This window comes from Camelus bactrianus, chromosome 5 (assembly GCF_048773025.1).
Source record: "Camelus bactrianus isolate YW-2024 breed Bactrian camel chromosome 5, ASM4877302v1, whole genome shotgun sequence".
In the NCBI taxonomy this organism is placed as follows: domain Eukaryota; kingdom Metazoa; phylum Chordata; class Mammalia; order Artiodactyla; family Camelidae; genus Camelus; species Camelus bactrianus.
The window spans coordinates 55,309,456-55,336,929 of NC_133543.1; the positions used below are offsets into that span (position 1 = coordinate 55,309,456).

Here is a 27,474-nt window from a genome sequence, read left to right on the forward strand (position 1 = left end):
AGATGATAAAGCCCGTGAGTGGTAGAGAGCGGGTTCACACCTAAGTAGATTTGACCCCGATGCCTATGCTCTTGGCCACTGCATGTTATAATATGGTGCTTTGGAGGAAGGTGGCTCCTCTCAACCATAGGTTGAATGGCCCACAACCAGGGGTCATGCCTTGGTCAACACTTCTTTGGTTAAACTCATCCTGTTTCTCTAATTTCGGGATAGAAATGGAAGTTTGCTTGAGGCACTGACTATGCACAGAAAGTACCTCCTACCCAGAATCCTAGAAGACTGTGTAAGAAGCAGGTCACCTTACTCCTGCACCCAGACCAAGTTTCTCTGGATACCTGGAAAGAGATCTGGAGTCTCAGCCTTCTAGAAGATGGGCAGTGCCTCCACCACTGATTGCCTGATTGAATACCACCCATCAGCAAGGCACACACATAGTTATCAAATGAGCACAAGATATGGGATCATGGAAGTTGGCATTTCTGTGCCCTGCACCCTCACCTAGCAGACCATCATATGATATTCCCTTTAAAAAATCAGTTTTGAAAAATCCCTTTAAAAAAAGAATCCTCCTCTATTTCCTTGAAGAGAAAATTCAGATCAAGTTCTCATACATCAAACATATGACAGAGGAAGTCTTTTTAATCATTTAAATTATTTATCCTTCATGGTTTAATGCTTTATACCACTCCTCCATGCATAATTTATTACACCATTTATGTTTATTAAAAATTGATTAGGGGGACATGCTCTCTCCTCATTCTCTCAGGCTACAGATATTTCTCTGTCAGATCTCTTGAGAACAGACAACAATTTTTTTAAATGGACTTTAATGGTTTGTATACATGTCCCTCTCTTTTCTTAGGGTTCCTTTTCTTCCTCAAAAGGACTAGAGGCTACCTTAGGGTATTAATTGCTCATTTCCCTTTTTTATATAACAGGAAAGCTTATCTGAAGGCCCACTGAGGCTTCTAGAAAAAAAGGTTTATTTTGCTTTTCTAACTTCTAGAATGCAGATGTAAAAAGGAGGCATGAAAGAAGTCTTCTTCTAGAGTCTCCCATGACAGAGGTCACAGCCTGTGGAGTGTCTGTCTCTTTGCTTTTTCTATTCTGTTCTGTGTCTCCTCCTCAGATGATTCATTTTCCTTGCCTTTATTATGCCTTCAGTCATTTCTTAACTTTCTTCTAATTGGCTTGTTTTTTTCCTCTTCTTCTTTTTCCAATTTCTTCACAAATCCCCTTGCCTTTGCACTTCTCAGCCCTGTGCCCCAAGTTGCTCTCTGCCAGCTGCCAACCCCACGTCCGATAACCTTCCATTACCAGTGTTTCCAACCCATGGCCCTCAAAGTGAAAGGTTCAAGATGGTGACATCTTTGGACACTCCTGCCTCAGACCTGGTCATTCTTCTTCTCCCCATGGGAGGACAGGAGAGAAGCAGAAAGCAACAAAGTGGGTGAGAGAGGTGGGGAGCATAAGCGGACTAAAGGAATCAAAACTCGGCACATTCCAGGTGGCTTTTCTTGGTCCTTCCAGCCCACCTCGACAGGATCCAACCCTGCCGCTCTTCCAGGGTTCCCTACTGGAGCAGATGAGACCACCTAAGCCAAAAACCCGAAGGTAACCTCACCTCTTCCCTCTCATTCACTCCTATAACCAATCAATTACTAAGACTTATAGATTCCACCTTCTAGTATCTCTGGAATCTGCCCCCTGAGCCGTCCACCACTCTCCTTGCCTGGCTCCAGAACAGTTTCCTGGGGTCTCTGGGCCCAGGTCCCTCCCTTCTCAGCATGATGTAGCTGTGATCTCTCTGAAAGGCAGATCTGCTTAAAATTCTCTTCCCATCACAACTGAAAACAAGTCTCATCTTAACATGGCTTGCCAGGCTCTCATATGTAAAGAGGCTCCTGCTAAATTCTCAGGCCTTTGATTTCACAAACCCAAGGTGTGACCCCTTCTCTCCCCACTCCTCAAACACCCCCATGCAGCTCTACTCTCTCCACTCCACCCTCGAGCCACAAGAACTTCTCTCAGCTCCATGGAAGAGCCATGTTTTCTCTTGTCTCTTGGCCCGGGAGCATGCTGTTCTTTTGCCAGCAACCCCATTCAGCCGTCTCCACAGGACGCCTTCTCTGATTTTCCATGAAGTCCAGGCATGCTCCCAGGGCCCCGGCACTGCTCCCGTCCCAGCTCTGACCCCTGCATGGTAATTTCCTCATTCCTGATTTCCTGTGCTCCCCACAGACTACAAATTCCATAAGGGCAGGGACCATGGCTTGCTTGTTTACCACTGTATGTTCATTGCCTGGTGCGTGACATGCACTTGATAAGTACCACATGACTGAAGAATGACTGTAGGGTAGTCTTTTCCATTGGTGGCCTCCAATGAATCATGCCTCCTGGTAGTCACCCCTCCCCCTGAACTGGGCTGTACCTGTGACCTGCTTTAATCAAAAGAAAGCTGCAGAAGTGACACCCTGCTAATTCCAGGTCTGAGCTTTAAGAAGGCCTGGCAGCTTCTGCTCTTATGATCCTAACGACCATGCAAAAAGTACAGCAATCCTGCTGGAGAGACCATATGGAAAGGCCACACGGAGAGGCCACTTGGACGGTGAGACGTCCTGACATGACCTGGAGAAAAAGAGAAGCCCAGGTCAGTCCTGCCCCAGCTAACCTCCACCTGAGTGCAGCCTTGGTCTGACCACAGGCAAGAATAGCACAAGAGCTGCCCAGCTGAGTTCAGCACAGACTACAGACTTGCAAGCAAATAAATGATTGCGGTTATAAGCCACTAAGTTTTGGGGTGGTTTGCTACCTACCAACACGTAACTGTAATAAACTCAATACATAAATAAAAGGAAATACAAAATTATTTCACAGAATAAATTTCACGCAAAGACAAGTCAATGTTTCTAACAGGCAGATCCAAGAAAAGAGCAAGAGAACTAAAAGGATATAGAGGAAATAAAAAGAATATGAAAAGGAATATCTATATCTAGATATAGATACAGATATAGATATAGATACGCACAAATGAATCACTCTACTGTACACCAGAAATTAACACATTGTAAATCAACTATACTTCAATCTTTTAAAAAAAGATATAGAGGGATTCATAACACCAGCTTCCATTTACAATACATCACAATTTTCCTCTGTCATTTTCTTTGGTTTTAAGACATTTTCCAATGAAAAGATTTTCCTACTTTTTTTAAAGGATTCCTGGTCTGCATGAAAGTTAAGGAGCCCAACCAAGGAAGGGATGTGAACATTAACAGTCAAATGGAAACTAGCCTGTGGCCAACCCATGCTGCTGTTCCATTTTCTCTAACTCATCAGTACTGTAGATCCAAAGCTGTGGATGAGGACACAGGGGATGCCCTATGTTCAGGGTGGACTAGAACATTGTGGGGGCTCCTGGCTTAGCTGGACTGAGCATTAGATGTTCGGTTCAGTGTGAAAAATCACCCAAAGAACAAAATGGCCAATTCTGACTAGTAACTAAAATAGTAGAAATAAAACAAAGAGTTAATCATAACTTTCACCGAGGCATCCAATCCATTACACACACACACACACACACACACACACACACACACACAATTTTGATGCCTCATGGAGACAGCTGAGGCACTGTTACATAATCCAGGACATGGCTAGATTATTTTTAAAAACCCATGTGCAGAATGAAGAGAAAGACTGCTAAATTTAGAGTGGATTGATGGAACTTCAGATTGCTACTTCTAATTACTGCTCTTTCAGAAAGAAAAGGGATCGTTACATAAGAAATATGGCTGAAGCAAAATATGTCTTTGGCAAAAATTAAAAAACAGAATGCCAAAAATATTTTCCAACAGTTTACACTGGACTAATGCTTTGCCATTTCTGAATGATCTCTCTTGTAGGTAAAATTATTAATGTATTTTTGGAATAGATCATGTCTTTTAAAACTATTTCCAATTCATAAATCTTAAGTGGTGGAGATTAAAGAAGTATATTTAAGAAAAATCTGGTGGCATGAATGTTGCATTCTTAGAAAGAGAAGGACCAGTTCCCAGTGTTTGCAAAGCTCCAGACACTAAGCAAGAGAAACAGAACCTTAAGCATAAACATAAACTGTCAGCATTTATCAAATGTCCTGTCAGTTGGAAAGACTGAGCATGAACCCCTTTTAAATGCTGCTGAGAGAGGAAAAAAATCCAGACTTAAAAATTAGGAACTATTTCCCACTCTTTCTTTTTCTTCCTTGATAAGGGGGCTCTGTGAATAGATGCCACTTGGCTGATCCCTGGGATTCAGCAACCCCAGAGAATGGAAAGCTTGGTCTCTAACTTTTCCTCTTCTGTGGAGTAACTTCTGGTGGAGCCATAGACTGTGCTTTGACTACAAGGCAAGGACAGGGTGAGCAGGTGGTGAAAATGAGCCAAGCACCCCATTTTTACCTCCTAAGGAAGAGAAAAAGCTGGCATAGGAGCAACAGGGTTTTTCCAGAGAAGCAACCTGGGAGATTGTCATGGTGAAGCCAATCATCTCAGACACAAGGAAAGGAAGGAGTACCATGCTTTGTGACAGGGATGGGGACTCATTCTCCTTATGTGCTGGCTATTGGGCTAGGCCTTTCCACATGATTTTATTTACTAAGTATTTAACAAGTGTTTATTGTTGGGGAGGTGAATGAATGATGAAGGCAGGCAAAGGCAAGTCATATCAAGAAAGAACGTATGATTCTGTGAATGGTACAGGTGGGACTGAGATTCCGCAGGGCAAGGTGGGAAAACAGGGTGGAGAGGGTCATAACTGAGCCTCGGGGGTTAAGGGAGAGGGGGAAGGAGTGAGTCAATGCTCCTAGCGAAAACCGCGTCCACGCAGCTGACACAAGCCCAAGTGTTTTACCAAGTGACTTAGAATCACAGTGAAACTTATTAAAAGCAGCAAGTTCAGGGACAACGAAATTGTGCAGAATCCCATAAGTATTCTATAGCCTTGAAAGGGGCAAAACAGTGTGAGGCAACCTGGAAAAGTGCAGGGTTGTTCAAACCATGATCAGTAGGGGCTGGGGGTTCCACAGAGCCCTTCACTGAGCACCACATAAGGCAGATAAATACACCCCACTTTATCCTAAAAAGCTTTGCTTTTCTTTGAAAAAATGAGTTCTCTGTCAAGAAAACCACAAACTGAAAACTACTGGTGCAGGACAAAGTCTTCTGGAGAAGAGTCCTGCAGACGTGAATCTGAGTTGCAATCCCACCACCATCTGTGTCCTCAGACAAGCTGCTCTGTCTCCTTGAGCCTCTGTTTCAGTGTCTAGAAAACAAAGATGACATGTACCTTTACATGGACATTTTGAGGATGTAATATGATAAATTATGTGAAAACACATATTTCAAAGACATAGGTTTTAGGAAACATAAAAGGTACACTTTTTTTTTTAAATAAAGAGAAGTTCTCAGTAAGTCAATAGGTGCCTTCAATAGAGGCTGGTTTCTGTTTCCTGTGTTTGGATTGACAAAATCCACGGCTGTCTCGGAGAAAAAGCATTACCGAAAGTAGATCCTCAGTGCTCGGCACAATTTCACCAACACCCCTCAAGCAGGCTAAGGAGATAAGGAGATCTTGCTCTCAAAAATCTACGTCTGAGGTTTGGCAAATAATGCTGGTAGAAGAGCTGCAAAACTGACACCCAAAATGGGTTAAAACCTCCAAGTTCCATGTTCGTGGCTTCAAAGAGAGAATTTAGATCTTTGCTTCTGTCAGGAAGGCTGACATGAGATCAGAGTTTTAGAACTGGAAGAGACTTCTGGATTGCCAACCTTTACCGTACAGATGAGCAAAATGTGAACTTGGGATAGGAGGTGACTCATTCAAGATCACGGTAGCAACTGTGGGACGTGACCTTACATCTAGCACTTTTCCACTGCAAGAAGTCTAATGGCAGACTCCTAAAACCTGATTTCCCATCAATAATGCATCTGTGTAAAATTAGCTCAGCTTTCCCATAATCCACTTGAACAAAGTGTTCAGAAGGCATTCCAAGCAGTGGCATTTCTGCTGTGGCCTGGGGGATAGGATGAACCACATCCTGGTTTGCCCAGGACAGTCCCCATTTATGCCTGTTGTCCCAGCATAATTATTAATAGTGCTCCCCTGCCTCTGACAAGTGTCTGGATTTGGATGGAGAATTATAAAGCACTCTTTGTGCTTTTCTGGGAGGAAGAGGGGAACCCAGGGTAGAACTGCTCCCTGAGAGCATGGTGTGCTGGTTTGGAAGCAAGAGAGAGATGTGACAACTGTCTTCAAATATTGACAGGCCTGTCCTATGTTAATAAAACTAGACTATTCCGAGGCTACAAGCATTGGAGTATGGACCACCGCATGGGAACCAGAGGGGTGGAATGCTTCTGTATAAAGAAGTGTACTCAAAACGCTCTCTGCAGCCAGCCTGCCAGGGTTCAAGCCCTGATTCTACCATTTACTATCTCTGTGACCTTAAGCAGGTTGCCTAACCTCTTTGCTCTTTAGTTTCTTCGTCAGTAAAATAAGAATAATAAAAAGAGAGCCAAGTCCATGGGAGTGCCCCATACACACCTGTTTCTACCATTCATACTGACTGTTATTTGGCAGGTAGTGGGTGTGCTCAGAGAGGAGGCTTTCACATTTGGACTAGAAGAGGACTTTTGGGTTTATCCTGGAGGGGACAGTCAGCACTGGACTGGCTGATGTAGGAGATGCCACCCTAACTCGGTGATCTTAACAGGCCTGCTCACAGCCTGAGGCCGGGTATGTCAGCAGGGAGCATTTGGGCTGTGCACTCTGGAAAAGGACCTCGTTCAGGACTGTCGGGTGGGAAGGATCAGACATTCCCACTGCATGGGGCCATAGGGTGTAGGGACTTACAGCACGGGGCTATCAGACCACCTGCCTTGAATCCTGGCTCACCCACATGCTAGCTGGGGGCTCTGGAGAAGTTGCTTAACCCCTCTGTGCCTCTGCTTCCTCCACTGTAAAATGGGGATAACAGCAGTGCCAGTCTCAGGAAAGTGAGAGTGATACACGTGAAGCCTGGCACAGAGCAAGTGCCTGATAAATACTGTTACTGTGATGGTGGCACAGATCACTACAGCTCACAGCCAGAGAGCACCTGAAAGAGGTAGGGGCTGAGGTCAGGAGGAGGAAGAGCCTGTTCAAGGTCTCACAGCCTAGTGAGCACCTCACCCTCCTCTCTGCCCAGCACTCAGTCCAGCTCGGGGTAGACTGATTCACCCATCCTCTAAATCCCCAGGCACAGCTGATTAGCTGGTGCTGGGGCTGAATTAGTGCCCGACCTGAATTCCAGCAGCGGGCATGTGGGGCGGGGGAGGGGGGGACCGTGGGGAGGAGGGCAGGGAGAAACGGAGCACGGTAGGCGGAGCTGAGGGCACCCTGACCAACAAGCCTGTGTGAGTCAGCCCTTGAGGCTATGAGTTCCAGAGCTGGGTGGAGACGGGATGCAAGCAAGAGTGATTCTATAACATGGATGGACCTAGAGATCGTCATTCTAAGTGAAGTAAGCCAAAAAGAGAGAGAATAATACCATATGATATCACTCATATGTGGAATCTTAAAAAAAAAAAAAAGACACTATGAACTCATCTACAAAACAGAAACAGATTCACAGACATAGTAAACAATCTTATGGTTACCAAGGGCAAGGGAGTGGGAAGGGATAAATATGGGAGTTTGAGATTTGCAAATGTTAGCCACTACATATATAAAAATAGATTTTAAAAATGTTTCTTCTGTATAGCACAGGAAACTATATTCAATATCTTGTAATAACTTTTAATGAAAAAGAATATGAAAACGAATATATGTATGTATATGCATGGCTGGGACATTGTGCTGTACACCAGAAACTGACAAACTGTAACTAACTGTACTTAAAAAAATAATTTAAAAAAAAAGAGTGATTCTATTAAAACACTTATCAGACGATACACTCCACTGAAACCCTGGTAGAGTAAGGTGCTCACAAAGGGCCTGACCTGGTCTCTGACGTCGTCCTTCCCCTCCCCCACCAGCCTTCTTTCTTTTCCCAGGATCTGTCCGGCTTGGTCTCACCTCAGGGCCGTTCCCTCTACGTGATGCACGCTTCTCCCTGATGCCTGCTCCTCCCCAGATGTGGGTGTCTGGCTCCTGGTCATTCGTATCTCAACTCTCACAGACTTCTCTCAGCCATACTTCAGGGAGCATCCCCACCACTCCCAACCCATCATCCTGCCAGCCTCTCCACAGCCCGTATCACTACTAATTAATTCACCGAAGTAATTAACCTAAGAATTAATTATCTAAGCATTCATTTACTTATCGAAGTAGTTACTTGTTTGCTTGTTTAGTATCAGTTTCTCCCTTCTGGAACATACACTTCACAGAGACAAGGGCCCTGCCTTCAGCAAGCCTCAACAGTGAGCACTGAAGAAATGTTTGGTGAGTGAGATGAAGCAAAAACAGGCTGCAAGGGAGTGAGGCGGTCTGGGGTGACCGACTTGGATAGGAGACTTCATCTGTATTGGTCAGTGGGAGCCTGGGGAGTGGGGAGATGGGTGTGGCAGTGGCTGCACTGGAGACCAGGGGCAGGATGTGATGGCTGCCCTGAAGAGGAAGGAGTTCCTGGAGGGAAGGACAGGTGAAGTGAATGGTCTTCATCTTCTCACCAGAGCAGGGAGCAGCCTGACCCCACAGGGCACCTAACCTGGCCCCAAGTTAATGCTGCACATGTCCGTGGCAGGAATAGACTTGCACTCAGTAACCCTTCTCCTGGAGCGGGGTTTCAGACCCTTAGCACCTGGTGGCCAGGAGGCAGGTGGGTTGAACTTTTCTGAATAGCACTGAAGAGAATCTAGCACAGAATCCTACGGAGATGGGGATTATACATTCCTGATCGTGGTTCTATAGAGTGGCAATGTTTAGCAGCTTTAAAACAGGCAAGAAGCCACAGGGGGGAATCTGTGTATGTGTGGAATTACAACCACATTCATAGCCAAGCAGAGCTAATCTGAGCATCCTGAAATAGCATGGCCAGGCATGTGAGGTTCCCATGAGTGTTTGCATCTTCGTGTCATGTTTGATTTCTGGCCCTCCAGGGCAGCAACCCCAGCTGAAGCAAACCAGAGCCACAAACGCGCTCTCTCTAAAGGGTGTAAGAGGGCAGCCTCGACCAGAGGCTCTACGCTGGAGACTCGGCAAGAACAACAACAAAGAATGTGGTCCCTGCTAAGAAGCGTTCGGCATTCACCAGCCTAATGTCTTGATTTTGAGAGTTGTTTCCAGAAAGTATCTGAAAGGGATATCCCAGGTCATTACGTGAACACAGATGCAACAGCTTGGACAAGTGTTGGTAAACATTTATAGCTCTCTCATGACTCAGATTTCATTTCTAGAAAGAATAGCTCTGGTTCACAAATTAATTTTTAAATCTTAATGTTGGTGGGGGATTAGGCAGTAGAGAAGTTAGAGACAGACTAAAAGGGGAACAAAAAGCATTTCTCTGTAAACATGTCCTGTTCAGTAACCTTCTTTCCCAAGAATAGAGGTCAAGGGTGAAGGGAAGGAAGGAGGAAATAAGGGCCTTAGGACCACTTATGGGGACCAGGGCCACAGATGAAGCTTTTTGAATAAAGTCATGCTCTAGAAAAAGTCATTCTCCTGACCCAAATTTAGGAGTAAATGCCCCGTGCCTCCAGTTTACAACTTACAAGTTACCACTCCACTGCTACCAAAACCTCTGAGGATTTCAGAAGAGGCATGTCAGTAAAGGGTTGCTTGGCAGAGAAGGAACTAATAAAACATTTTCTCCTTCAAAGCACTTGGCTAATGTTTCCCAATTCAACTTCACAGAGCAGCCCTTAACAGTCCTCATTTTAACAGGCCAGAGAGAAAGATTACAATAAATGTGGGAACAAAACTCTGGAATTCGCACTCCTCCCCAGCTGCCAGCCATAAGCTTGCAGGGGAGAAGGGCAGAGGCCTTTGGCCCCAGGGGAGAAGCAGTAAGCTCAACCTGCATTCAGTTTTTATCAGAATTTTATCTGTGGAATGCCCCAAACCCACTGGCACACTCCAAGACAGCACGGAAAGGCAAACTGCACTGGTGATTCCAGATGTGAAAGTCAGTAAGAAAACGCGCATAGGTTTTTTTTTTCTTTTTCCACTTTCCACCACGGAGCTCCTCTATTTCGGTTGAGCTCAGCAGCACAAGTGCCTTGGATAATCTAGAAATTGCTTCCATATGTGGGCACAGGAAAGCATGTTCCCATTGGCTGCCTGAGAAGGAAGCTCTGGGCAGCCTCTCTTTCCTGCCAGAAAACGTTTCTCAGGCTGCAGAGAGCCACAGGGTGTAGATTAGCGAGCATCTCCCAACCCTTACCCACTGAATTTACCAATGAGGAACCTGAGGCCCAGGGTCACAAGGATGGGGACAGAGCTGGAGTTCAAACCGGGGCTGGCCTTTCTTATTTTGAATGCTCTTTTGCGTTGAGATTTCATCTTATCCAAGAATGTTTTTTTTTATCTTAAATAGATGTAGATAACTAGAAAAACTACTAAACACAGAGTCTGCTAGGTGGGCCTATGATCCTATGAAAGCCTCACACATCCCAGGTCCTGACGCCCACACTTAACCTCTGGAGCCAAAGAACTACCTATTCTTTGAGGCTGGATCCCAGTTCCCAGTTGTCCCCAGCTATTTTCCCTGCGGTTGGGCCATGCAGAGCTTGGACAAATGTCTGAAAAGGATAACTATCATCTTGAGGTTAAATCCACCCACTTTAGGGGCATCTCCTTATTCTAAGCCTTCAAGTGATGTGACCTCACTTAGATGGAAACCGTACTTTTCTGAAGTCACTCGTTGTCTTTCCCTCTCCTCTCCTCACACCACTGCTTCCCTGCCTGCTCCCCATTCCCTCTCCCTTCATCCCACAATCGCTTGAAGGAAGGACCTGTAGCTAGTTCAGTGTAGCAGCAGGATGACAGGCTGGGGTCTGGACCAACAGGCTTAGGTACTGAAGACCTGTACCTGGGGCTGGACCCTTCCAGGAAACTCAGCTCAGAGGGTGCCAAGGAGCTCCCATCACTCTGCAGTGGGATCCATGCCAGGGTCTCCACGGTCCCTGACCACTTCTCAGCCTCAATGCCCTGTCGATGCCAGCTGGTCCAGAACTTGAAACAAAGACTTCATTTAGGATCCAATAGAAAGTGGTCTATAAGCACCCCCCTCTCTACAGAAGGCTACCACCCAAAACTTTGGATGATTTAAGCCTGCATCACATCATCTTGAACTGCCTGACCCAAGTGGATGAACTCAGCGCAGTTTCAGACACGCAGGGGTGGAAATTCAGAATGTGCTCCCGCCTGTGTTCCCTAGTCGACCCGGGGCAACTCGCCCCTCACCACTTTGACTTCTGATCTCCAAGTGAAGAGCCAGAGCAACTTGTCCCAAGGCCACCTACACCTACAAGTCAAGGCAGATAAACCTCAAATTGGTAAAGGTTTTCTATGTAAAGGACCTGAAGCCCAGGTAAGATTTAGCAGTTCTGCTCTTTAACCTCAACTTTTTGGGGTCTTTCTTATCTGCCCTGTCCGTTCTTATGCTACATTATGAATCAAGTGTGTTAAAGTGCCCTTCAAAAAAAGTCTTATTAATATTACCATAATTACTAGTCTAAGTGAAAGTATTTATTAGATAACATGGTATTTCAGTGAATACTTAAGTATTGCATACTTAATCTATGTGAGACACAGAACTAGGGATGTAACACTGAACAGATCCCTCCCTATAACATGGTTCCTCCTTTTAGGGAACTCAGAACGGAGGGGCCTCAGGCTCCCTGTGTCATCCTGTTTATGTATCCATATACACACATGCAACTATAAACCACGCTGGATGGTGATCAGTTCACACTCATCGACCGTGAGCGCCCGTGCACCATGAGCAGACTCTGTCCCACTTGTGCCAGGACAGTGCATCGGGGACACTCAGTGTGAGCAGAACTGAACCCAGCCTCCTCTCCATCACCCACTACCTCTCCTCCCTTCCTTGGTCCTCCATCTCCATCACCACCTCACCAACTTCTAGCAACTGGAAGAGTGGAGAAATCTCTTCTAGGGCCACAAAGCCGTGTTACTCCTTCTGCAGAGATCTGCCAGAGCCACAATGAGAATGGGTTTCTACATGCCCAACACATTTCTGTTTAAAGCAGTATTTTTCAAACTGCAAGTTGCTGCCTATTCTCTGGCAGTCAAATCAATTTAGTGGGTTGCAACCAGCTGCTGCTGCTGCTGCTGCTTTTTTTTTTTTTTTAAATATAACAGAAAATGTACTGCATTTGGTCAGGATGGGAATTATTTTATAGAACTCTAATTTCTATGATCCATCTATCTGTACTGCATCTCAGAGAAAAATGCATTTCTTATTGTGGGTCATGGTCAAAAAAGGTTTCAAAACACTGATTGGGACAATGCTTCTTTATACAGAGCATTCACTGTTCACAGAGAGCCTCCTTTTCAAATATTCCCAGATGCCATCTCCCTTTCGCATCTAACATTCAATGAACAGGGCACTCTGAGCATGCTTCTTTTGTTGTTTTCTCAAATCTGAACCATGTGCAGTCTCTTAAATTCCCAGCCCCTAGCATCTACATAGTGCAAGCTTTCTGCCTGTGGCCTTTCTATTGGGACTGAGTTTGATTCGTGCAGCTCTCGTGCCTTGGGCCCTGCTGATGTGCTCTGTGGAGAGGGAAGGAGGAACTCACTGGGCTGACTTATGTAACAGGGCTAGTTACAGCACACCCTGCCCTCTAGTTCCTCCTGGCAAGCAGGCCACTGCTGGTTTCATGAGAGTCCATCAGCTTACACTGGGGCTGGGACAGTAAATTCAAGAGAAGGCGGGGCCCGCTTGTACCCGCCAGAGCCGGCCCCCAGGAGGCCCCTCCATACCCTCTGGCCAGAGGGAAAGCCGGAATCCACTTTCTGCCCCAACCAGGCTCATGGAGCAGGAGGTGCAGCAGTGAGGCAGCAGCCTGCACATGCCGAGGAGACAGGACCGGAGGCTGGCTGCTGCTGGCACAGCACACCCGAAGGCAGGACGTGTCACCAAAACTGTCACCTTAACCAAACACCAGAGCAGAGACCACAGACTTGGGCGCCGGAACCTTCTAAACCTGAATCTTAGCTCTGCCTCTGGTTTCATACTTAATTCTAGAATGGTCCCGGTCACATCAGAAAAACACAGAGATCCTTTGGCCCTCAGACCAGGAGCAGTGACCTGTGGACTGGAGGTTGGAAAGGCCCCACGGGGCTATGAGTAGCTCACCTCCCTGAGAACCATCCCAGATCAGATCAGACCAGGCCTGAGGATGGAGTGGGTTCTGTTTGAACTTCTGCTCTCTGGAGAGCTTTTCTAGTGTGTCTTTCCCTGGGCTTGAAAAAAAATGGCCAGATGATCCACCATCTGACAGTGCCAGAGAGCCCGGGGGGGGGGGGGGGCAAAGCACCCCACCCCTTGGCGGTCCACAGGGAGGGGTTTGGGGGACTACTGGTCCAGGTCTCTGCAAGGGCTGTGGAGAATGCCTCTCAACTCCCTGCAAATGCTCTGGCTGTGGGTGGGATCACAGATCATGCTGAGATCAGCCCCAGAAATTTCCTCTGGGCTTACTTCGAGGATAGCCCAGAGGTGGGGAGAGCAGCTCTGGGTGCCATTCCGGGCCTGGGTTTCTGTCTTTATCTGCCTTCCTCTCCATTCTTGCCAGAGGGGATCCCCAGGTCATTGCTCTGCAGGTACAAAGGTGACCTGTAGCTGTCCTTGTCCGCAGACATGTCTGTGAAGCCCCATGGATCTGACTGCAGACGGGGCAGTGCTTCCTGGCTTGCTGGGGATGCAGAGAGCTCCCAGGAGAAGGCCTCCGCAGGCTGCCCGAGCTCTTCCAGGCAGGGCTAGACGTTCTCCATCCCCACAGTGGGGCCAGAGCCCTGCAGCGTGCAAGCCTCTCTGTCCCCAAGGCCAATATGGCCAGAGCTCGACAGAGGCCTGGCTACCGCTACCCAACAGCAGCAAGGTTTTCAGAAATGTTTTTATTTGTGAATAGGAAGTGACCATTTCCTCTGCTCCCTCATGCCCCTCACTGAACTCTGCTCGAGACCAAGTCAGTCTGATTCCTTTACCTCCCAAACAACGGACTGGAGCAGAGGGTTCTCGGGACTGCCCGGAAGGCAAAGGCCCAGCTCTGCAAACCCCGTGGGAGTGGCGGCCGCGAGAGCGCAGCCTTGCCTTTCCCTCACCCGCGCTTCCTGCGTGCTGCACCTGAGGGAGCTCTCCAGCTGCCTCCCTCACATCAGGAAGGCAGTGTCCAGTAAAGAAACAGACCACTCTACATTTCACCTGTAATTGAATACGAAAATCATTGACAAAATATTTTCTGCAATCTCGGGCGGGGGCAAGACAGCCGGACTGGCACTCAGCAGGCCTGGCTTCTCATCTCAACTCTCCTAGCGACTGGCTGCTGGCCTTGGGAAAGTCACCAACTTCTCTGGGGTGCTGCTTCTAATAGGAGATTGGACAAAATGGTCTTCGTCTTCACTTTGTTTCCTAGGTCCGACATTCTGGGATTTTACGAAAGGTTCTACATTTTAGAGTTGAACATTATCCTCCTTCCCCCGTCTGAATGTCATTCGTTTATTCTTGAGAACATAATGCGTCACCAGTCAATGATACTTGGCAGCATTTGTCACATGCTAGGAAGATTTTCTTCCTCATTAGAGACTGCTGGAGTCTTAGGGTAGTCTGGAATGTGCCGTGGTGGGTGCTAGGTGTAAAAGTGCAAAGTTAACACAGGACTCCAAACATCATACAAAGAGCAGGCCCTTTTGCTGGTAACTCGGCAGTTGGTCTTCATTTTTTCTGGCTGTCCTTTTTTGCAATGTGTTGGTGACACTAACCCAGAAGTATGTAGGAAAACAGAGAAACAAGAAGTCCAGGTTACTTCCCCAGTATCAGTGGTCAACCATCTGCATGAAGAAAGCTGGGGCCACCTAGGTCCCTTACAACTGAATGTCCTTTACTGAAGAGGCCCTGGGGCAGAGTGGACTTGAGGCCACCCGGCCTGGACTGAATCTCTACTCTGCCCAGTTAACCATGTGAACCTCAGCAAGTTGACTAACCTCAAATTCCTCATCTGTAAAATGAAGATAATAGTGCCTACCTCACAGGGTTGTTATATGGATTCAGTGAGTTAATCCAGAACACTTAGAACACTATCTGGTACACACTATGCAATATCTATGTCAGATGCTGTTATTATTACTTGAGCAAACATCATTACTAGAAATCTGAACTCATTCCTGACGTCTGTGAGTAAGCATGAGAAGGCAGGCATCCTCTTATTGCTGTTTCTGGATGACTTCTTTCCAAGGGCAGACCACAGCTTAGTCCAGCTCACCACGTTTCCCTGCATTTCCAGGGCCTCCACCCAGCAACCTCCTTGGGACAGGGAGCTTCTCACCCCTGCAGGGGAGGCTCAGGATCCTAGTCCCTTCACGCGCACTGCTGGGGCTTCCCCCTGAAGCTCAGGACCACCAGATTCTTTCCCTGCTGTCACTGCTGACCTCTGCAGTCTCTCCACCACCAGGAATCTACTCCCTTTTCCTCTCTCCCTCTGTGTTGCCAGGGCCAGAGCTAAAGGCAACATAGGGGAAGTTTCCACTACAGCTCCATCCTCTCTTGGGTATCTGGGCTGGAACTCACAGCATCTTCTCCTGCTCACGACCTTATCTACAAACGGTGGCTGGACTCCCTTGAGCACCAGTCTTAAGGTTCAGCCTCCCAGGTAGACAAGTCTGTTCAACCTCCCTGTAAAGCAGAAAGTCCACAGGGGCACCATTTACCAGTGTGTTGGCCCGGGATCTTTCCACGCACAACTAGAGACCCTGTAATGTCAAAACCAATCTCGGGAAGCAATGGCAGTGTGTAGTTTCTTGGATGCCATCCTTGGCCTCTGAGCCAAAATAGTGTTGTTCCTCAGACCAGGAGTAAGAAATACAAACAAGAGACTCAACCAGCAATGGTCACAAGCACCAATCAACGGCCACTGCAGGACTCCCAAGGCAAAGCCCCACATGGGTATTTTTTTCCACCCCCAGGAATCCTCACCACCATTGTGAACATCCTCCAAAGCACGCACTTACAGTCACCTGCACGTGGTGTTTGCTTGGAGACTAGCCAAAGCACCCCTTACAAGCAATGACCTCTGCCTTCTAGGAAACGGCAAAGGCAGATGCATATAAAATTCAGCAATACATATGTTTTCCCAACAAAATTTAGGATTGGTACTTCCTGGATCTATCTGAAGTGCTCTTTAACTAGGGTAAGCCAATGACGTATGTGTGCATGTGTGTGTCCGTGTGTGTGTGCATACACTTGGACTTGTGTGTGGTAGACGGTGAGGACAGGTGGTTTCAGGGTTGTGACCAAGTGTGCACTAATACAGAATAAGGGTGAATATAATGGGTGTGTGTAGGCCCATAGTGGGCTAGTGTGATTCTCCCTGGATGTAAATAAAACAAGATCTGCTGGACAGACCTGGGCTCATCTGGCTCACATTCCATGCCCACAAATAACTTTACAAGCAAATCTCAGGGTAATAGCTATGGGTCTTTTTTCAAGTATACAATGAGATTTAAGTATAAATGAAGAACTTGATAAGCCTGCTGAAATATGATTTGATCTTTATCTATTACACATAACACAGATGCACTGTCTTAGCTAAATGAGAAATGGAATAGACATCTATTTCTCACCCTTATTTACCAAGTACTTAGTCAGAAACAGGCAAAGTAACATTTCAGACTTATCACATTTCTGACTGATAAGTTAAAATGTTAACAACTGCATTGTTTAGACAGTGCCTTATCTGGAGGTGTCAGGTCTGTCCCATCACGGGCATTGCTGCCGTCCTGGCCTCAGCCTTCTCCCCATCCCCACAGATTCCTCTGCTCTACTTCTGCATAGTGTTTTATTGTTGTCAAGGTCACATGACCACCAGACAACAAAGCTGGGGTTATAATATAAGTGGTAAACCCCTAGCCTACTGCTCTTACTGCTCTTTTCTCTGTACCACTCTACATTTAGCAGAGGATTCAGTGCAAAAGTAATTAATAAGCTAGTTGCTATCAGGTCTTAACCCAGAAGTGACTTGATTTTCAAGAGTCTATCTCTGAGGACGGATGGACATCCAAAACTAGGAGCAGAGTGAAAGCAAAGGTGGGATATAGGGGCCCCAAGAAGATGAGTGTTTGCAAATTCCAATGTCAAAACCATGGTATGTGCCCAGTCCCGCCTGGACACCTTTTTCCCTCACTAGGCTGCTCTCTGGCTAAAACCTAATGCAGCTCCTACCAACCAGGCACCCAGAACCCAGTCCAGTCTTAAGACTCTGGCCAGTTGGGAGCCAGTGGACTTCTGGCCTTGAGAAAGACCTTGGTTCTGAGTGGTGGAGAGTCCAGGGTCCCACAGGACTGGGCCACACTTGGAGACTCAGGGTCTAGAAATCTCCTCGTTCTCATCAGACCTCCCAGTTACTGCACCCAAGTCTCCTTAAGACTGACTGTGAGAACCCTATGGACATAGCTGCATCCTGAAAACCCACTCAGCTCCTGTGGACCTTTGGTTTCTACATAAGAACACACACTCTGAGGAATTCCTCTGGCCACAATGCACCAGGACTTCAGCCTCAGTATGGCCTGGGACCTGGTGTCTTCTCCCCGCGTTAGTTGGCTCCCTCCAGTCAGATACGTCTGTTTGCCCACCCAGTCTGTGGCCTTTTCCCACAATGAGGCCCTTGGCTTGTTTCAGCCCCGACAGTTTGGCAGAATGTCCAAACTTATCTTACAAGGGACACTGATCTAAACAATGCTACCTCATTCAGGCACCCCAGCCCTCAGAGGGTACAACTCTGATGCCTTTATTTCCCCCCTCCTTAATGCCTTCTTTTTTAAACAGGACGTCCCTGTAAGAAGCTTCCTAGCCTTTAAAACACTCACATTAAAAATAGAGCAACACTTTATTATTTATTATCAAGGACTCACAGTGTTTCCTAATTTTCAGCTCCAACGTCTGCTGCCCAGACACAATCTTTTTGCCATCTGTGTCAGGTTAGTTATAAAGCACTGTTATTATTCTGGGCTACACAAAGTTGGCCCGACCTACTCGAATACAAGAAATTTTGTGGATTGATTCAGTTATTCTGTTCATATAAACAGATCCAGTTGTACAGCTGTTTCTGATTAGCCAGTGTACTGCTGGAGCTACATATAAATAATTGTATAATGCACTCAGCAACTACAAGGACAGGAGCAATGGAATCTAGTCTCACCTCCCAGAAAAACAAGCAGGAGCACTAAGGGCAGGGGCTTTCAACCGCACTCCAGGTTTCAATTCCTATCTGCTGTGATTCACTTTTTCCTCTTGATGTAATTCAGCATCACTTATAACGAATGCTCTCAAAGAACATTTGTCTTCAGACTTCAGGATTCAAGAGGGAAACACAGTTAGCTGTTGCAAGCTTAAAACTCCTTTAAAATTCCCCAACTTCGTGTTTTGTAAGTTTCTGTTTTGCTCGTTAAAACATTTATATTTCCTAAGACAATTTCTTATATAATATAATTCAAAAAGAGAAATTGTAATCAAAAGGTCTGTATTTATTTTGTTATAAGCAGATATCAAGTGTTTTGTTTTATTTCAATACAAAACAACTAAGCTCCATGAGCTTAGGCTCATGTTTTCCTTCCCCAGTTTTAGAAGACAAACCATATGCATATCCACTTGAATAGTTCAAATGGGTAGAAATTAAAAAAAAAAAAAAAAAAAAAAAAAAAAAGAAGTAAAGAAAGAGACAAGTACTCCCTAAAGAAATCATTTGAAACAAAACAGGAAAAAGAGATTAGAAAGTTTATACTTCTAAAATGAATTATGCTGGCAAGGATATGGGGAAACAGATAGTCAAACAGTTTTAATAGGACTGTGAATTACTACAACTTTTGGAAAGTAACACCACTTTAGGGACTCTCATAGAAATCAAAGCTTCCGTATGTTAGTACATTCTGAACACACAGATGTTCAGGGAAGCACTGTTCTAATACCACAAAGCTTGAAACAATCTGAATGGTTAAATTATGGAATATTAATCCTCTATAATATAAATAACTTTTTATAATTTGGAAAGAATGTCTATGATGTTTTGTTATGTTAAAAAAATCTTGTGGGTATCAAAAAAGATATCTTCACCCCCATGTTTATTGTAGCATTATTTACAATAGCCAAGATAAGAAAACAATCTAAGAGTTAGAAAACAATCTAACAATCAGTGGACAAATGGATATAGAAAATATGACACACACACAATGGAATATTATTATTCAGCCAAGAGAAAGAAGGAAATCCTGCCATTTGTTACAACATGGCCACTCATCTTGAGAGCATTATGCTAAATGAAATAAGAGAAAAAAGACAAATACTGTATGATCTCACATATGTGGAATCTAAAAAAGCTGAACTTGTAGAAACAGAGAGTGAATGGTGGTTACCAGGGGCTGGAGAGAGGGGCAGTAGGAGAACCGGGAAGGTGATGGTCAAAGAGTACAAATTTGCAGTTAGAAGATGAGTAAGTTCCAGGGACCTAATGCACAGTACTGTGATTATAGTTAACAATGCTGTTTTATGTACTTGAAAGTTGCTAAGAGACCAGATCTTAAATGTTCTCATCACTAAAAAGAAGTATTTATATGACATAATAGACTGTTAGCTGACCTATGGTGGTAACACATTAACAAAACGTAAGTGTATCACATCAACATGTTGCAAACTTAATTTTTTTTTCTATTTATCTATTTTTTAATTTTTTTCCTTGGGGGCGTAGGTAATTAGGTTTACTTATTTATTTTATTTTTAGAGGAGGTACTGGGGATTGAACCCAGGACCCTGTGTATGCTAAGCATGTGCTCTACCACTTGAGCTATACCCTCCTCCAACATGTTGTATACTTTAAATTTACACAATGTTATATGTCAATTTTGTCTGTCTCAATAAAAAAAAAAAAATCACATAGGCTAATGTGTATGTTTGTATCTCTAACAAAAAAAAAATGTGTATGTGCATATATATTTGTAGAGCTTTATAAGCAAGCAAAGAGAAAGGTGAGTACAACCTGAACTGATAATACTGATTACCTTGAGTAGTTAGATATTTGGGGGGGGGGTGGAGTTAATTAGGTTTATTTCTTTATTTTATTATTATTTTTTTAATGGAGGCACTGGAATTGAACCAGGACCTCGTGCATGCTAGCACACACTCTACCGCTGAGCTGTACCCTCCCTCCTTGAGTGGTTAGAATTGAGAGAGGAGAAAAATTATTAACTTTTCCTTTGTATACTTCTGTCTTTTTTGTCTTATTTATATCAAGCACATAATATTTTTGTAATCTGAACAAAGTAAAAACTATAATTTACTGTTTTAAAAGTGACAAAGCCACATTTTCAGCAAAAAACATGGAAGCAAAGACTGAATTACAAAGCCTGAGCACCTGGCCTGGTGGTTAACAAAAACCTCTTCCTGGCTCGTCAAAGAGACATGTTTCATCACAACAGAGCAGAGACGATGTATACAAAAATCTTGTGCAGAAAGGAATGTTATAGTAAAATAATACCGTAATACCTCCTGCACAGCCTTTAACCAATTGAGAACTGTTTTCTCTTTTTCTTCTCCCATTTCTTCATCAAAGAGAGACGTTTAATGGGGGGGCTACAATGTTTAATTAATAAATTTCTAGTTCCAATATCTTTTAAAAGTATCACACAAAGTAATCCCCAGTTCTAACAATGATCTAATTTTTGAAATTGTCTCAAACAATATGTGAGACTTTTTTTTTTTAAACAGTGCTAAAACTCTAGGGAAAAGAACAGTGTGGAATTTTACTCACAACACCTGAGATTATTTAAACTGACGCTCTGGGTTATTAAACCACGCATGGCAATCAAATTCTGGCTCTGATAGATAAAAAGGCACTGCTAAAGTAAACTAGTTTACAACTTTTTAAAAAGATTTTTTAAAAGCCTTCAACTACTTTGCCTTTGTTCAGGCCCTCAAAACTTGAATTAGAAATTTCAGTTCCATCTGAAAACTTGTCTTAGTGTCCCTCAGTCTGCTTCCTGGGACCTGGGAAAGATAACTGGTTTGGTCTTCTTTTATTCTCCCTCCCTCACCCCACTTCTCTCTCAATCCATCCCCGTGGTTCTTTTTTGGAAGTCCCTCTCGCAGCCCGTACATGTGCTGCTTATGGGACAGGAGCTGTTCAAGAACAGCCCATTTTTCTCCTCTTTTATCTCAGGCCATCTGTCTCCACTATTTAAATATCCATCCCCATAACACAAGACTATTGTGGTTAAGACACTGATCTCACTGTTTACATTTCTGGGGGACAAAAAGCTAGGGTATGTGTTTTCTCAAGATCTTCTCCAAGGTCTGAAGGTTCTCTGCTTTCAAAATCAATTCTGCCTGGTAGGGGGGAAGAAGGTGGGGAGTCTCAGAGTTTCCTGAAATATTATTTGATAATATGTTCAACACTTCAAAACTGCATCACTCTAAGATGTGGCCAGATTTCATTCTTGGTCCCTCCCAGACCTAAATTCTTCAGTCAATAGACATAATCCTTGGCACACATCTATAGAAAAACGCTTGGGAAGTTACAGAAATGTGCTAGGTGACACACAAGTGGTTGAAAAGCAAGAAATTGAACCAACTTCCCATCTGGTCTGTGTATGCCAACTAAAGGATTACACTGATGCTGTCACTGAATTGGTTGGTGTTTGACTTGACTCAAGGGACTAGTTGTCTGGGCATCATTAGCAAGAGCTAACAGGTGGGATGATGGTCATGTATGAACATAAACCGGCATATATATCCACCCTGACCAGAATGCTACACAGCTATTAAGAACACAGTAGCAATAGGTCCAAGAAATACTAGAAAAATCAGGCAAGCAAAATGCAAACAATATCCATGTAACACAGTCTCAAATATATGGGGTGGAGGAGGGAGAATAGAGGACTGTGATCAAACTGTGTTTAGCTGTTACAATGAAGTAAGGTGTACACACTGCATGCACAGGATTTAAAGTAATCAAGTATTGCTTATGAGAGAAAAAATACTTAAATAATGAAAACAGATACAGATGTGTATTGCCTATGTGAGAAAAAGAGAAAAGATATAAAATTAACTTCTATTTTAAGCTGTAATCCAGCCCAGGAAACTATTTGGCCCTCAATTTCCCATTTTATTCACCATTTCCTCCCTCCTGCAGACACCTCTGACCTGAGAGAACAATTTATCCTCCAAATACAAAGGAGTCTGTGGCAGTCTGGGGAGAGGCTAGTGTCCTTCAATTTTGCTTAAACTCCTTTTTCAGGTTGTGCATCACCTCTTAGTTCAAAGAAAAAGAGGGAAAATCCCTGGGTAGGAGAGTCGCAACCTTCACCAATGTGCATGTGAACCAGGCACAGGTGTTGGATTAGGAAATGCCACTTCTTAGGTCCCACTATAGCGAGTCCCACCTTCCCCAGAAGAACACAAAATCCCATTCCTTTATTATTAAGATCATTGTTATTGTTTAATTTGGAAGATATAATAATAAGCAGTGTTTAAAGACTATTATGTATACGATAAAAAGTAATGTCCTGCACGTATCATGGTGAAGGCCCACTCTTAGGGTGAAACTTGTTTCCCTGCATCTTCAGAAACCAACATCAAGATCCACTTTGCCTTCGTGAAAAATTCCCTCACCTCAAACCTCACAACCAGAGTGGCAGAGATAAACCGCCACTCAACAAACATTAACTGAGGGCTACTCTACAAGAACCTATCCTTTTTGAGAGAACAGCAAAAAAAAAAAAAGTGTAAGTTATTGCCTTGAAAGGGTTTACAATCTAATGAGGGAGAAAAAGCAAAGGCAAGTGACTCCAACACAGGACAGAGTGGATTCCCAGCCACAGGGGGTCCCAAACAAATAGCCACGGAATTAACTAAGAAGAGGGAGGAACCAGCTTCTGGAGAAGAGAGCGCTTCAGCTTTTCCTAAGAAACATATTTTTACAACCTGAACCATGTTCATCAATGCCACTAAACTAATGAAATTTGTAGGTGATCGTGTCTTCTGTTTATTTTCACTGTGTTCTTCTATTGAGTATTAACGAAGTCAATTATTTTGACTTCTCGCCAAGTATTGCAGCCTGACCTGAAGCCCGCAGTGCTGAGCAGGCTCCCCAGGAATCAGTCAACGTTTCCTGACCACCACCCACCACGAGAGAACACCAGAGCAGTGTTACTCCCACCCTGAGGCTTGGGTGCTTTACCTGTGACCAAAGCAGGTTGGCCTGGGGCTGGCAGTCCCCCTGGTCACCCGCACAAGGACGAGGGCCACTGTGTGACCACCACCATCACGTTACCCTGGCACTGCCTGGCACCAAATGGCCAGGAAAGTAGCAGGGCTTTTCTTTCCCACCCTTCATCTGCCCCGATCATCTCAGCAGAGTAGCTGGACCAGCTAAGCAGATACCTCAGGCTGGTAGCCCCCAATACCGACTTTCTCCTTGGTGACATTCCTCCTCCTCAACGTTAAGAGAAGACATGAAGTAATTAGTCTGAAACATTCAATAAACTATAGACAGCTGAGGGCTCATTATGTGGTTATTTTATACAAAAAGCAGTTCCTATGTTTAGGCTCCTTTTGTATTTCCACATGATAAGAGTGCACAAACTGACACTGACAATAATAATAACCCACAAATGCCAAGCAGAAGCACGGTCCTGGATAACCTGCTGTGATCCACATCCATGACTTCATCCGACTCTCACAACAACCTCTCAGGCAGAGGCAGCTGCTCTGATTTTAAAGATAAAGAGACAGAAGTCACAGAATATGTAAAAGACAGAACTGGGACTGGAGCAAGATTTGCCTGACCCCTTGGCAGATGCTTTAACCTCTAGGGAGCTCTGTAGGTGGCAGCAGGCCAGCATCACCTGGGGGCTTTCAACAACAGATTCCTGGGCCTCACCCCGGCCTTACAGAAGCAAGCCTTTATACGCTTCCAGTCACACTCATGGCTAACGACCAGCATACTTCAATACTCGTTAAAGTTTGTTAGGCTGAATAGCATTACTCAACTAATTGAAGGTGTTCTGGGGAATTTGGTGAGCCTCAAGTTTTTATTGTTCCAAAGTATACAAGAAGCAGAGTTAATTATTTTGACCTAACCGTAATCTCTACAAGGTGAGGAACAATTGATAAATGTTGGGCTGGGCAATGGGGAAGTGTTCATTTTTCCCAGGGAGGCAGAACCTGGACTGTTCCTCAATCGGAGCCATGAAGCTGGAACACAGTGTACAAGGGCCTATTAATCTGCCCATGCCTGGCACATGGTAGACACTTAATATGTTAGTTGGACAAAAGAGTGAAGGACTGGTTCCCTCCAGCTGGAAGTAATTTCACTCTCCTCTAAATTCCCTGCATTTGATCTGTACCATTTTTATCTTATTTACCACATTCTGCCTTGCTTTCCTGCTGTTTGAAACCATGTCTCATCTCTACCAGAAGGTAAGCGTTCAGGGGGAAACTCCATCTCCTTCTGAGCTAGGTCTCCCCTCCTACCCCTAGCACAGGGCACAGCAGTGATCCCTAACAGGGACCCTCAATGCTGTATGAGTATCTGGCTTGACTGGAAACCGTATATTTGGGTCCTGGTTATTCACCAGCATGAGCCTATCAAACCTTCCAGTACTGTAGCATAAATGTGGACTGCCAGGCGGCAGTGGCAGAGAGACCTCTGTATGAAAATCATTAAGAATTTGGTAGACCTTAAGGGAGGGCAGGCTTCAGGAAGATGACAACTCTGGGCAACAGAATCCCAAATATCAAATGCTTAAAAGTGATGGGATTACAACAACAACAACAACAACAACAACAACAAAAAACACTTTTGTTTAGTTCTGTTCTCCTCATGTGCATTGTAGAAACCATACATGTTCCTAAAATTACAACTGTAGTTAGGAACACCCTGAAATATCTAAGACAGTGACACAGACCCAGTAACAAATACTTCCCACAAAAGCGGGCTCATTGCTGGCCAGAGCAACAGAGACAGTATGTTTAAAAGGCAAGGCATACTGCCTTCTCTTCACTGCCCCTGTCCCCCTCCTTTAGCTTTTTACTGCTCTTGTGTCTTGATGCCACGCACTTCATGCTGTCTGGGTGGCCCGCTAACGTGTCGTGCTGTACTGCTTTCTGCTGTTTCACACGCCAGTATCCCACTTGATCCTCACATGGTGAGATGGAGAAAGAACAAAGGTTATTTACCCCATTTCTTGGATGATATCAGTAAGGCTCAAGTTGCACAATATACAACAAATGCCTAAGGGCACCAGAAAGTGATTGAACACATAGACAACGAAACTGGGGAAATGAACACACACATGAAAGAAGGCATCAATCTCTACAGCTGGAAGTAATCTCACTGCCTCTAAACATACCAGAATCTGATCTTACCTTGCTTACAAATCTTTCTGCTCTACATCACGCACACCTAAGAGTTTGTGCTGCTTAGGGAGCCAAAGTTATGGCAGAGGTTGGGTTTGGGTAGGTCCCAAGGAAGAAGATGTTATTAAAATGTTTAATAACATCTACAGAGTCTAGTCTGCACAATTCCACTCAACAGGTAATGAGATCCTATAGGTGGCTGAGGTTTTGGTCCCTAAGAAACTCAGCCTTGTGGGGATGACAGGCAGGTAAAGATACACAGCAAGAGTAGAAGGCAGTGTTGTGAGCACGGTAAAGAGGGATTAAGATGCAAATGCTGGTGGCCTATGCCGGGATCTCTCACCTCAAGAAGTCAAAAGGTATTTTATACAAACTGAAAACGAAAATTCTTTGGAGTTGTACTACCATTACAGAAAAAAAAAAAAAGGCATTTTTGAGGAGGAAAAATAAGCCAACGACTCAAAATGAAGCTACCGTATTGTTTTGGAATTGCCTTGGGAAACGCAAAAGAAAATCCACCCAGGGCGGGACTCTGCCCAGGGGCTCCACGGCTGCACCGCCAGAAGTCTGGAAATACACGCGGCCAGCGATTGCGGGTGGGGTCCAGTAACTATCCCGGGGACAACAGTGACATGCAAGTTTCAGAAAAAGGGACCAAGTCCACCCAGTCACTGCTGACAGCTTGAGAGGCTTCCTGAAGAACTGAGATAAAGCGAGGAGCCCGTGGCCCAGGAAGGAATGTGTATTCCTCTAAGATTAAGCAGGACCAGAGGACCTAGCCAGGCTCGGTTCCTCAGACACACCCTTTGTTAATCTCAACGAGTTCAAGGTCTAACCACGAGTTGAAGATTTGGGTCACCCCGCCTGGGTCAGCTGGTTTCTCTTACCCTTGCAACTTTCTTTAACTTTTCTTCTTTAAAAAGAAAAATATGTTAACAGAAAAAAAATAAAGGGAGTGAGACTAAAGTGAAGCTGTCTGGAAAGTTCGGGAGAGGCCCCGGGAGAAAAGCGCTGACGGGGACTGGAAGTCCTCTAAGGTCATTGCACACATCTAATGCGCGCGTCTACACCGCCTGCAGCGCGAGCACCAGCCTGGGGCACCAGGCGGGAGGCGAATTTGGGAAGCCGAGTTGCAGGATGGGCACGATTCCCCAGCAAAGAAGGCGAGGCGGTTCCAGGGCAGGAACTGGACCCGGGAATGCCCAAAATTCCCAATCCGCCTGCGCTGGTGGGGAAAGACGCGGCCCCAGCATATCCAAGCGAAGCCCCTCTGCGGGTACCTACGGCAGGAGCGAGGCCAAGCCCCCCGGGCGGCCCCCGGCTCGGTGGATCCCAGCAGCGCGCCCAGCCCGGGAGGCGCCCGCATCCGGAGCCCCACGGTCCGCAGCCCTTTCCTCCCCCGTTCGCCGGCCGGCAGGACCCGCGAGCCGCCGGGCCCAGTCGCGCCCCACAGGAGACCGCGCATCCCGCCCCGGCCCGCAACGGACGCAGCCCCGACGTCCCCGCGGCCCCCGCCCGTGCCCACCCGGCGCCGAGCCGCGCTGCCGAGCCCCTCCGTCCAGCCCAGCCCCTCCCCGAGGTCCCCGGGGGCCGCGGGGCTCTCCACGGGCGCTGCCCTGAGTCCCCGGAACCCGGTCGCGCCCTCGGCGCCGGCAGCGGCGCGTCCCTTACCGCGCAGTGGCTCCGGGCAGCTCCAGGGCCCCGCGGCGCGCCGGGCATTTTTTTCTGGGAAACTTCTCCCCTGTCCGTAGGGCTGAGCCGGTCGGGCAGGAAAAGCATTCAGCGCCGGGAGGCTGCGACCATCCGGGAACTTCGCTGGGATGTAAACCCTCCCCCTCGGCTCCCCAGCCGCCCCCCCCACCCCCACC

At 45.7% G+C, this 27,474-nt stretch overlaps 1 protein-coding gene across 1 annotated transcript in view; it reads right to left on the reverse strand.

Annotated features, from left to right (window-relative positions):
* WIPF1 (WAS/WASL interacting protein family member 1) overlaps positions 1–27,474 on the reverse strand; it is a 117,195-nt gene extending 89,721 nt beyond the window's left edge. The window contains exon 1 of the mRNA XM_074363905.1: positions 27,278–27,474. The gene's annotated coding sequence lies outside the window, so the exon portion shown is untranslated. The remainder of the gene's footprint in view (positions 1–27,277) is intronic.